The sequence below is a fragment of the Strongylocentrotus purpuratus genome, unplaced genomic scaffold, assembly GCF_000002235.5.
Source record: "Strongylocentrotus purpuratus isolate Spur 01 unplaced genomic scaffold, Spur_5.0 spur5_contig_861, whole genome shotgun sequence".
In the NCBI taxonomy this organism is placed as follows: Eukaryota; Metazoa; Echinodermata; class Echinoidea; order Camarodonta; family Strongylocentrotidae; genus Strongylocentrotus; species Strongylocentrotus purpuratus.
In genome coordinates, this window is record NW_022145570.1 from 2,605,490 (window position 1) to 2,614,273 (window position 8,784).

At 36.2% G+C, this 8,784-nt stretch overlaps 1 long non-coding RNA gene across 1 annotated transcript; it reads right to left on the reverse strand.

The window, feature by feature from the left end:
• Window positions 1-5,190: 5,190 nt before the first annotated feature.
• LOC115929942 lies at window positions 5,191-6,452 on the reverse strand. The gene is made up of 3 exons (XR_004066759.1): window positions 6,364-6,452; window positions 5,771-5,881; window positions 5,191-5,345 (listed from the first exon to the last, which is right to left on the reverse strand). It is a non-coding gene; the product is annotated as an uncharacterized LOC115929942 (long non-coding RNA).
• Between the last annotated feature and the right edge of the window lie 2,332 nt (window positions 6,453-8,784).

Sequence of the window (8,784 nt, forward strand, 5' to 3'; positions counted from 1 at the left end):
TGGATGACATTACAAATCTATAAATCAAACCAAAAAACAAATAAGCAACTTTTAAAACAATATCAATTAAACATGATGATTATGATCACTTCCCTCCTTTGTGAACTCTTTTTAAACATTACATTATAGATTTCCTTTCCCCCTTTTTTGTATATATTTTTTTAATTCATTACACTATTAGATGAGAATAAAAATGCAAAAAACCGACTTGTTTCACAGTTGGTGCCCGTAAATCCATTGTTGCAATTGCACGTATAGGAGTTATTTAGATCCAAACACAAGCCCCCATATTGACACGGTTCAGAAATGCACTCGTTGATATCTTTAAAGAAGCAAAGAATCGAAAATGTAGGCAAACACATTAAACATATGCTTGGTTACAATATTTAATTTCATATGCATCAATCCAAAACGTGAAGTATAAAACAAAAAATATATCAATATAGAGATGAAGGGGGGGGGGGGGTCGGGAGTGTATGCGAAATCCAGGAACGTACATGAACTTATTCTCTATTTTGCAGAATGTATTCATATCTTTATGAGAGCATTAAAGCTGTTTAGTAATTAAAGTGATAGTTGAGTTCTGTTTTCAGACCGCAAATGCCTTCAAAGTGCTAGGTTATTGCTTTTATTATTATGTATGACATTTCTTGTGCCCTTTTAGAACATAAATTTGCTATGAAGGTAATTTTAGACCCCCAATTGTGTGACATTTAGCCAATACGATCATACCAATTCAGCTCCACTTTCCCCCAAAATACAGGGACCGTTAATTAATTATTTAATTAAAATAACAATACAAGGGCCGGCTGGTTGTGCGTAATATAACCAACACGAAAATGCCAAAACAAAAAAATCAACATCGGCATTGGCTGATATACGACGTAAAAGGCGCTATTTTGTTTTGTCAACGGCTTTTTCAAGTTATCTAATATTTGTGATGGTACACAAATATTAGAAGTCGTTATATTTATGGATATTTCAGCCGTCTCTGAACCGATTTTGATCAAACAAAGATGATTTTGTCATTTAAATTGTATGTTCTTTCAAATTTGACACTCAGTTTTTCATTATCTCACAAAAAATATTTTGTGTAGCGCCCAACATAACTCAACTATCCCTTTAAGCTACGGATACAGATATTTCTTCAACTTGATATGGTATTGGATGACATTTCAAACAAATTAATCAAATCAAACACAAATACGCAACTTTTAAAACAATATCTATGGAACAAGATGCTTATGATCACTTCCCTCCTTCATGAAAGTTTTTTAATATTATATTATAGATTTCCTAGAATTTCTTTTAGCTCATTACAATATTTATATAGAATGAAAATGCAAAACCTACCTATTTCACATCTTGTGCCCATGAATCCATCTCTGCAAAAACACGTAAAGCCGTTAATCCGATCGATGCAAGAGCCTTGTAGACACGGGCTAGAACTACACTCGTTGATATCTTTCAACAAATAAAAATATTCCAAAATTTGAGGATAGACAATAAATATACACTGTCGCTCATAAAGTTGGAATATTTTTGTTTACCCCCATTTATGGAATTATGTTGACAATGATTTATTCCTAACAGATCTAGATAATAGTATACACTCTCAGACTGTATTGAATACAAAATTGTCAGTGTTTGTTTTGCGTGACTGCTAAAGCATGTGTATGCTAATATGCTTATCGACTAGGGGACCTACGCCCTTAAGTGATAAATGACAGTAATGAGGATTAATGCCCAACAAAAGGGCACTAACATCGCACATCGACACGGTTTTGATCATGAGGCCATTGTTCTGTCACTGAACCATGACTGTACGTAGCGGGGCCCAGGGAAGGGGGTAGTTCCCACAAATAAGAATTAAACAAGAAAATGAAATAAATTATCAATAATTCATTGCATTTTATCCCGGTCCCCAACATAACAAAATCCTCTGTACGGCCATACATTATGGGTCAATGCATGGGCACACGGAATATTTTTTTCTGTTGGGGACTTTAACTCGGAGTAATAACAATGTATATATCAATAGAGAGAGAGAGAGAGAGAATGGGGTGGGAGTGGGAGTGTATGCAAACTTCAGGAACGTACATATCTTTATTCTTTATTTTGCAGAATGCGTTCATAGCTTCATCAGAGTTTTAAAGATGTAAAGTAATAACGCTACAAGTATAAATATTTCTACAACTTGATACGGGACTGGATGACATTACATATCTATGAATCAAATCAAAATTCATTAAGCAAATTTTAAAACAATATAAATTGAAAATGACGTTTATGATCACTTCTCTCCACCATAAAACTTTTAAATATTACTTTATAGATTCCCTGACTTTTCTTTTAGCCGATTTCAATATCTAATTAGAATTAAAATTCAAAAACCCACTTGTTTCACAGTTTGTGCCTATGAATCCTTCGTTGCAAAAGCAGGTAAAGCCATTAATCTGATCGATGCAAGAGCCTTGTAGACACGGGCTAGAACTGCACTCGTTGATATCTTTAAAAAAATGCAAAGATTCGAAAATTTGAGCATAGATGATCGGCTACAATATTTAATTTCGTCTAGATATATATATATATACATCTTTCCCAAACGTGAACTCTGAGGTATACAAAATATATATATATCATTGGAGAGAAAGAGAGAGAGAGAGGGGGCAGGTGAGAGGGAGTGTATGCACAATCAGGAACTGACATATCTTTATTCTTTATTTTGCAGTGTATTCAAAGCTTTATCAGAGTTTTTAAGCAGTTAAGTAAAGGGGTTGTGGACTGGCAGATTCTGATTAACGCCATCTACGTCTTCTTTTGCACAAATGCACGTAAACGAATGGATTTGATATAACGGTAGTCAGCGACTTACTCAAATGGTCAGCGTTCGCGAAACAGACCGAATTTTTCCGCACGCTTCGGTTTCGCGTATGTTGCACGCACGTGATTGCTGCGGTCCGTCGTCCGTAGTCGTATTATACCCGATTTGCCCCGAATCAGGCTACACCCACTTCAAGCTACATATAGAAATATGTCTTCAACTTGATACGGGATTGGGGGACTTAACATAGGCATATCCATGAATAAAATCAAAATTAATTAAGCAAATTTTAAAACAATATAGGTAGGTATAGCTCATCAAAAATAATTACAGCAAACACATGTTATTTGATAGTTGCAAATGATCAAGCTTTATGAAAGCTTAAAAACAAAAATAGAATTGAAATCGGTCAATGCGTTGTGATTTTAAACCATTTCTTTGATATCGCAAAATTACTGAAAAACCTGCCAGAAATGGTCAAATTGGCAAAAATGGCATAATTCGACAAAGTTGACAACTTAATTCATCACTTTCTCGGACACAAATAATAAATTAAATTATCAGACACTAAAATATCATCTTTGCGGAAAAAATACAAAAAAGAAAATTCATATATCTATTACCGTTTTGAAAACAGAAGCCAACAAAATAAGTAATTTTTGCAATTTTTGCGAATCTGCAGATATAAAAAAGTTGTGAAAATATATGCGCATATGTAATCAAATCAAAACCGAACATGATACATCAGTGAAACCTATGTATATCAGACAGCTATGGACATATATTCATTTGAAAAAAAAATCATGAATATACATCAAATATGCAGTTTAGGTCATTTCAGCTAATTTATATATTCGCGCACTCATTATGCAAATTAGGTAAGTCAACTGTTTATTTTGGGGGCATTTTTTAATCATATTCATAGATCATATTTACACCAAATATTAACCTTATATTCCAATATTTTTGCAATGGCAATAAAATATGGCGATGGAAATTACTTGGATCACCGTCACAGCTATTTTCTCATGTGTTTCACAAATATTCAGAAAAACCGATCACATGATAAGAATTTGTAGACTTTCAGCTACATCACAGTATAGTTGCTTATTTAAAAAATGTCAGATTTGAGGATTTATGACGATTTTCCGAGAAACCATTCAACAGGCCATAACATTCCACAAGGACTGAATTTTAGAGTAGCAAAAACGTTGGTGACCTCAGTACAGTTGTGGCTACCTTGAGTGTAAATAACAAATTGATTCAATGAATGAAACACATGAGGATATTGCATTCTTGTAGGGGAGTTTTATACATTGAGGTGCATTTTCACCACGCAGAATAGCAGCGCGAGTCAATGGGCGATCAGCGGGCCATGTCACACATAGCTGAAAAGACAATATTCTAATTAAATAATTAACATATTTCCCTCATGGCTATAACAATGAAACTACACAGAATTGTAGTGTATGCTGAAATATATGTTAAATAAAAATTTTAAAATATTGGCTAGTTTTTTTAAATACATTTACAACAATTGCTATTTCTACCAACTGACTGCTGTTGTGTGTGTTTGTTCGCGAGCAGACTGTTTGCACAGGCAGTGTGACCACCCTAATATAAGTTGAAGATGATGCTATGATTACTACCCTCCTTCGTGAAATTGTTCAATATTACAGTAAAGATTTGCTTCTTTTTTTTTGTACAGCTCATTACAGTATTTGATTATAGTTAAAATGCAAAATCCTACTTAACCTACCTAAGATAACAAACAGTCCTTTTCAGGACTATATACCCCCAAGTAAGATTACCGAGTCAGAGTCCTTTCCAGGACTCCTCAACCCTCTCTCTCTCTCTCACATGGTGCACCCGCAAGCCTACTGTATAAAAACCTACTTGTTTCACAGTTTGTGCCCATGAATCCATCGCTGCAAAAGCAGGTAAAGCCGTTAATCCGATCGATGCAAGAGCCACCATTGTGACAAGGGTTAGAACTACACTCGTTGATATCTTTAAAAAAAAAGGAAGAGAATCAAAAATTTTAGCATTGATATTAAATATATGATAGGCTACAATATATAATTTCTTCCGTATATATATATACATCAATCCAAAATGTGAACTCTAAAGTATATAAATATCAATAGAGAGAGGGGGAGGGGAGTGTATGCCGAATTTAGGAACTTATCTTTATTCGTTATTTGCAGAGTGTATTCATAGCCTAATCAGAGTTCTTTAGCAGTTAAGTGATTATGCTACAGATAGAAATATTTCTTTAACTTGATTACGGGAGTGGATGACATCACAAATTAATGAAACAATTTGTCAATATACCATTATATGTTTTCTTGACCTTTTTTGTTAGCTCATTACAATATTTGATTGGAATGAAAATGCAAAAACTTACTTGTTTCACAGTTTGTGCCCGTGAATCCATCGTTGCAACTGCACGTATAAAAGCTATTTACATCCAAACACAAGCCTCCATATTGACACGGTTCAGAAATGCACTCGTTGATATCTTTAAAATAGCAGCAAAAAAAAAAAAATTGGGCAAACACATTTAAATATATAATTGGTTACCATAAAAAAATGTCGTCTTCATAAATTATGCAACAATCCCAACCGTGAACTCTGCAGTATAGAAAGAGAGAGGGTTGAAGTTAAATGTTGAAGAATGTATTCATAGATATTTAGCTATTAAGTAATTAAGATACAGATATAAATATTTCTTCAGCTTAAAACAAGATAGAATAACATTTCAAATCCAGTAATCAAATCGTAAACAAATAATGAACTTTTAAAAACAATATAAATGGAACATGATGCTTATGATCACTTCCCTCCTTCCTGAAAGTTTTTCATTAGTACATTATAGATATTCGTGACTTTTTTTTTTTTTTAGCTCATTACAATATTTGATTAAAATGAAAATGCAAAACCTACTTAATTCACATCTAATGCCCATGAATCCATCGCTGCAAAAACACGTAAAGCCGTTAATCTGATCGATGCAAGAGCCTTGTACACACGGGCTAGAGCTACACTCGTTGATATCTTTGAAAAAGGCAAAGAATCGAACATTTGAGCATGGGCATTAAATATATGATCGACTGCAATGTTTAACCTCACTGATATAAACATCAATCCAAAACGTGAACTCTGAGTATAATAAATATATATCTTTAGAGAGATAGAGAGAGAGAGAGAGAGCGGGGGGGGGGGGGGGGTTGGGAATGTCTGCAAAAAGCAAGAACGTACATATCTTTATTCTTTATTTGCAGACTTTATTCATAGCTTTATCAGAGTATTTTAGTTGTTAAGTAATTATTAAAGCTAATGATGTGATTGGATGACATTCAATTCATGAATCAAATAAAAAAGAAATTAGCAACATTTAAAACTAAATAAATTGAACATGATGCTTAATTTCAAGTCCCTGCTTTTTAATAGTTTTTCATTATTACATTATAGATTTCCTTGAATTTATTTTTTAGGCCGTTACAATATTTGATTAGAATGAAAATGCAAAAACCTACTTGTTTCACAGTTTGTGCCCACGAATCCATCGCTGCAATTGCACGTATAGGAATTATTCAGATCCACACACAAGCCTTCATATTGACACGGTTCAGAAAAAACACTCGTTGATATCTTTAAACAAAGCAAATAATTTATAATTTGAGCAAACACATCAATATCTAATTTTGTCTAAATATGCATCAAGCCAAACCGTGTATTCTGATTTATATATAAATAGAGAGAGGGTGGAAAGTTGGAGTGAATTTGCAAAACTAGAAACGTGTATAACCCTCTTCTTTATTTTGAATAGCTTTATCAGATTTGTTAAGCTGATAAGTAATTAAACTACAGACAGAAATATTTCTCCAACTTGAAACGGGATTAGATGACATTACAAATCGTGTATCAAATAATAAACAAATAAGCAACCTTCAAAACAATATCAATTGAACATGATGCTATTTATCACTTCCCTCTTTTATGAAAATGTGTTAATATATGACTTTTTAAAGCTCACTACCATATCTGATAAGAATGAAAAGGCAAAACCTACTTAATTCACATCTTGTGCCCATGAAACCGTCGCTGCAAAAGCACGTAAAGCCGTTAATCTGATCGATGCAAGAGCCTTGTAGACACGGACTAGAACTACACTCATTGATATCTTGGAAAATGGAGAGAATCGAAAATTTGACCATAGACATTAAATATATTATCCGCTACATTATTCAATTTAGTCTTCATATCCATCAATCCAAACCGTGAACAAAAAAACAAAAATAGAGGAAATTGTAAAGAGTTACAAAAACGCTTCCAAAAATATTTATACACGGCTGGTTGGCAATTCTATTTTTGTTTTTGTTTTGCTGGTCATTGTAACGCAACAATATAAGCTTGTTTACATTGTTGTCAAGAATTTGGCGCCTCTTGACAACACGCGCATTCGGAAACGCGCCACAATTTGCACACGAAACGCATATCACGCGATTGCAAGAGTGCGTACATGCACGTGGGAATTGTGTCATTCTCTCGTGGCGTTTGGTAGTGGCAAGACCTGTTGATTTCGACAATCAAAAATATCAGTGGATTCTTACTCAAATTAACTGACATTGACTTTGTTTTGCATCGGCAGTGGATATCCCTTTAATTTCCTTGAATACCTAGTTTGATTGTTGGTATTCGCTAATGTGAAAATTGTTATTAACTCCTTTTCACGGCATCTGCACTCCCGCCCCCCCCCCCCCCCCCCACTCAGTGTTATTAAGGGTACGCACATGCTCGATCCCTCTTTTTGAAAGCACCCCCTATCTGAGGACTGCCAACATTTTTGAACCCCCTTTCGCGGGCTTTTCACGGGCTTTTCCTGCCTTGGAGACCCCCCTAAATCAGGAAAAATGCTCAATGTACCTCCCAAAATTCGGAATAATTTCTCAGGAGTCCAAAGAGATGAGAGAAAAAAAAAGAAAAACACCCCCTTTTTTAAAGAAATCTCCGGGTGAAAAGTCAAATACACCCCTTTTTTACAATTCTCGGGCCGGACTTTGAGGCACGAAAAGTACCCCTTTAATGGACATTTTGTCAACACGCATGCGGTCATGCCGACCCCTGAGTGAGGGGGCCGGGTCTGCACTGCAGTGGAGAGGTGATTACATTTTTGAGCTGCAGTGTGTTCGTTTGTACGGTAGACTATGAGCTAGTTCAGTGCTGTAAATAGAAATCAGCGACCGGCATGCCGCAAGTAAAAAGAGAAAGACGGGTACACTTTCAAGGCGAAGGAGTCGGTACGAAATGAGCGACTTCGTAGGCGAGGGAGGCCTATATCTAGACCTATATCAGCTAGTTCTGCAGGCCGAGAAACATCACAGCCTCAGGCAGCGGGCTCGGATCTTGCGGACTAACAAGATCAGGGCCAAGTCCCAGCCCTCAGGACCGGAATCTCAACAATTATCCGGTGAGTCGTGAAACGGTATTGACGAAGCTTGGGGCCTGTCAACTTGTCAAGAATACCCCTCCCCCCCCCCCCACGTATCCGCTGCGTGTCTTAAAAGGCGACTAAAAGGGGACCATCCCCCCCCCCCCCCCAGGCGCGGATCCAGGGGTGGCCGAGCGGGCCTTGCCCCCCCCCCCCCCTCCCAGCAAAAAAAAAAAAAAAAAAAAAAAAAAAGAGAGAAGAAAGGAAAAGAAGGGAAAGGGAAAGAGGAGAGAAAGGGAAAGAAAGAAGAGGAAGAAGAAAAGAAAAGAGGGAAGAAGGAGATCGGAGGGGGGGGGGGGGGGGCGAAAGGGCCTTGCCTCCCAGGCTGTTGCCCCCCCCCCCCCAATCAAAAATATAAGAGAGAAGGAAGAAAAGGGAAAGAAAAAAGGAAAAGGGAAGAAACTGGCGTACTGATAGGGGGGGGGGAGGGGCTTAGGGGAAATCAAATTCAAACGTGGTTTATTTC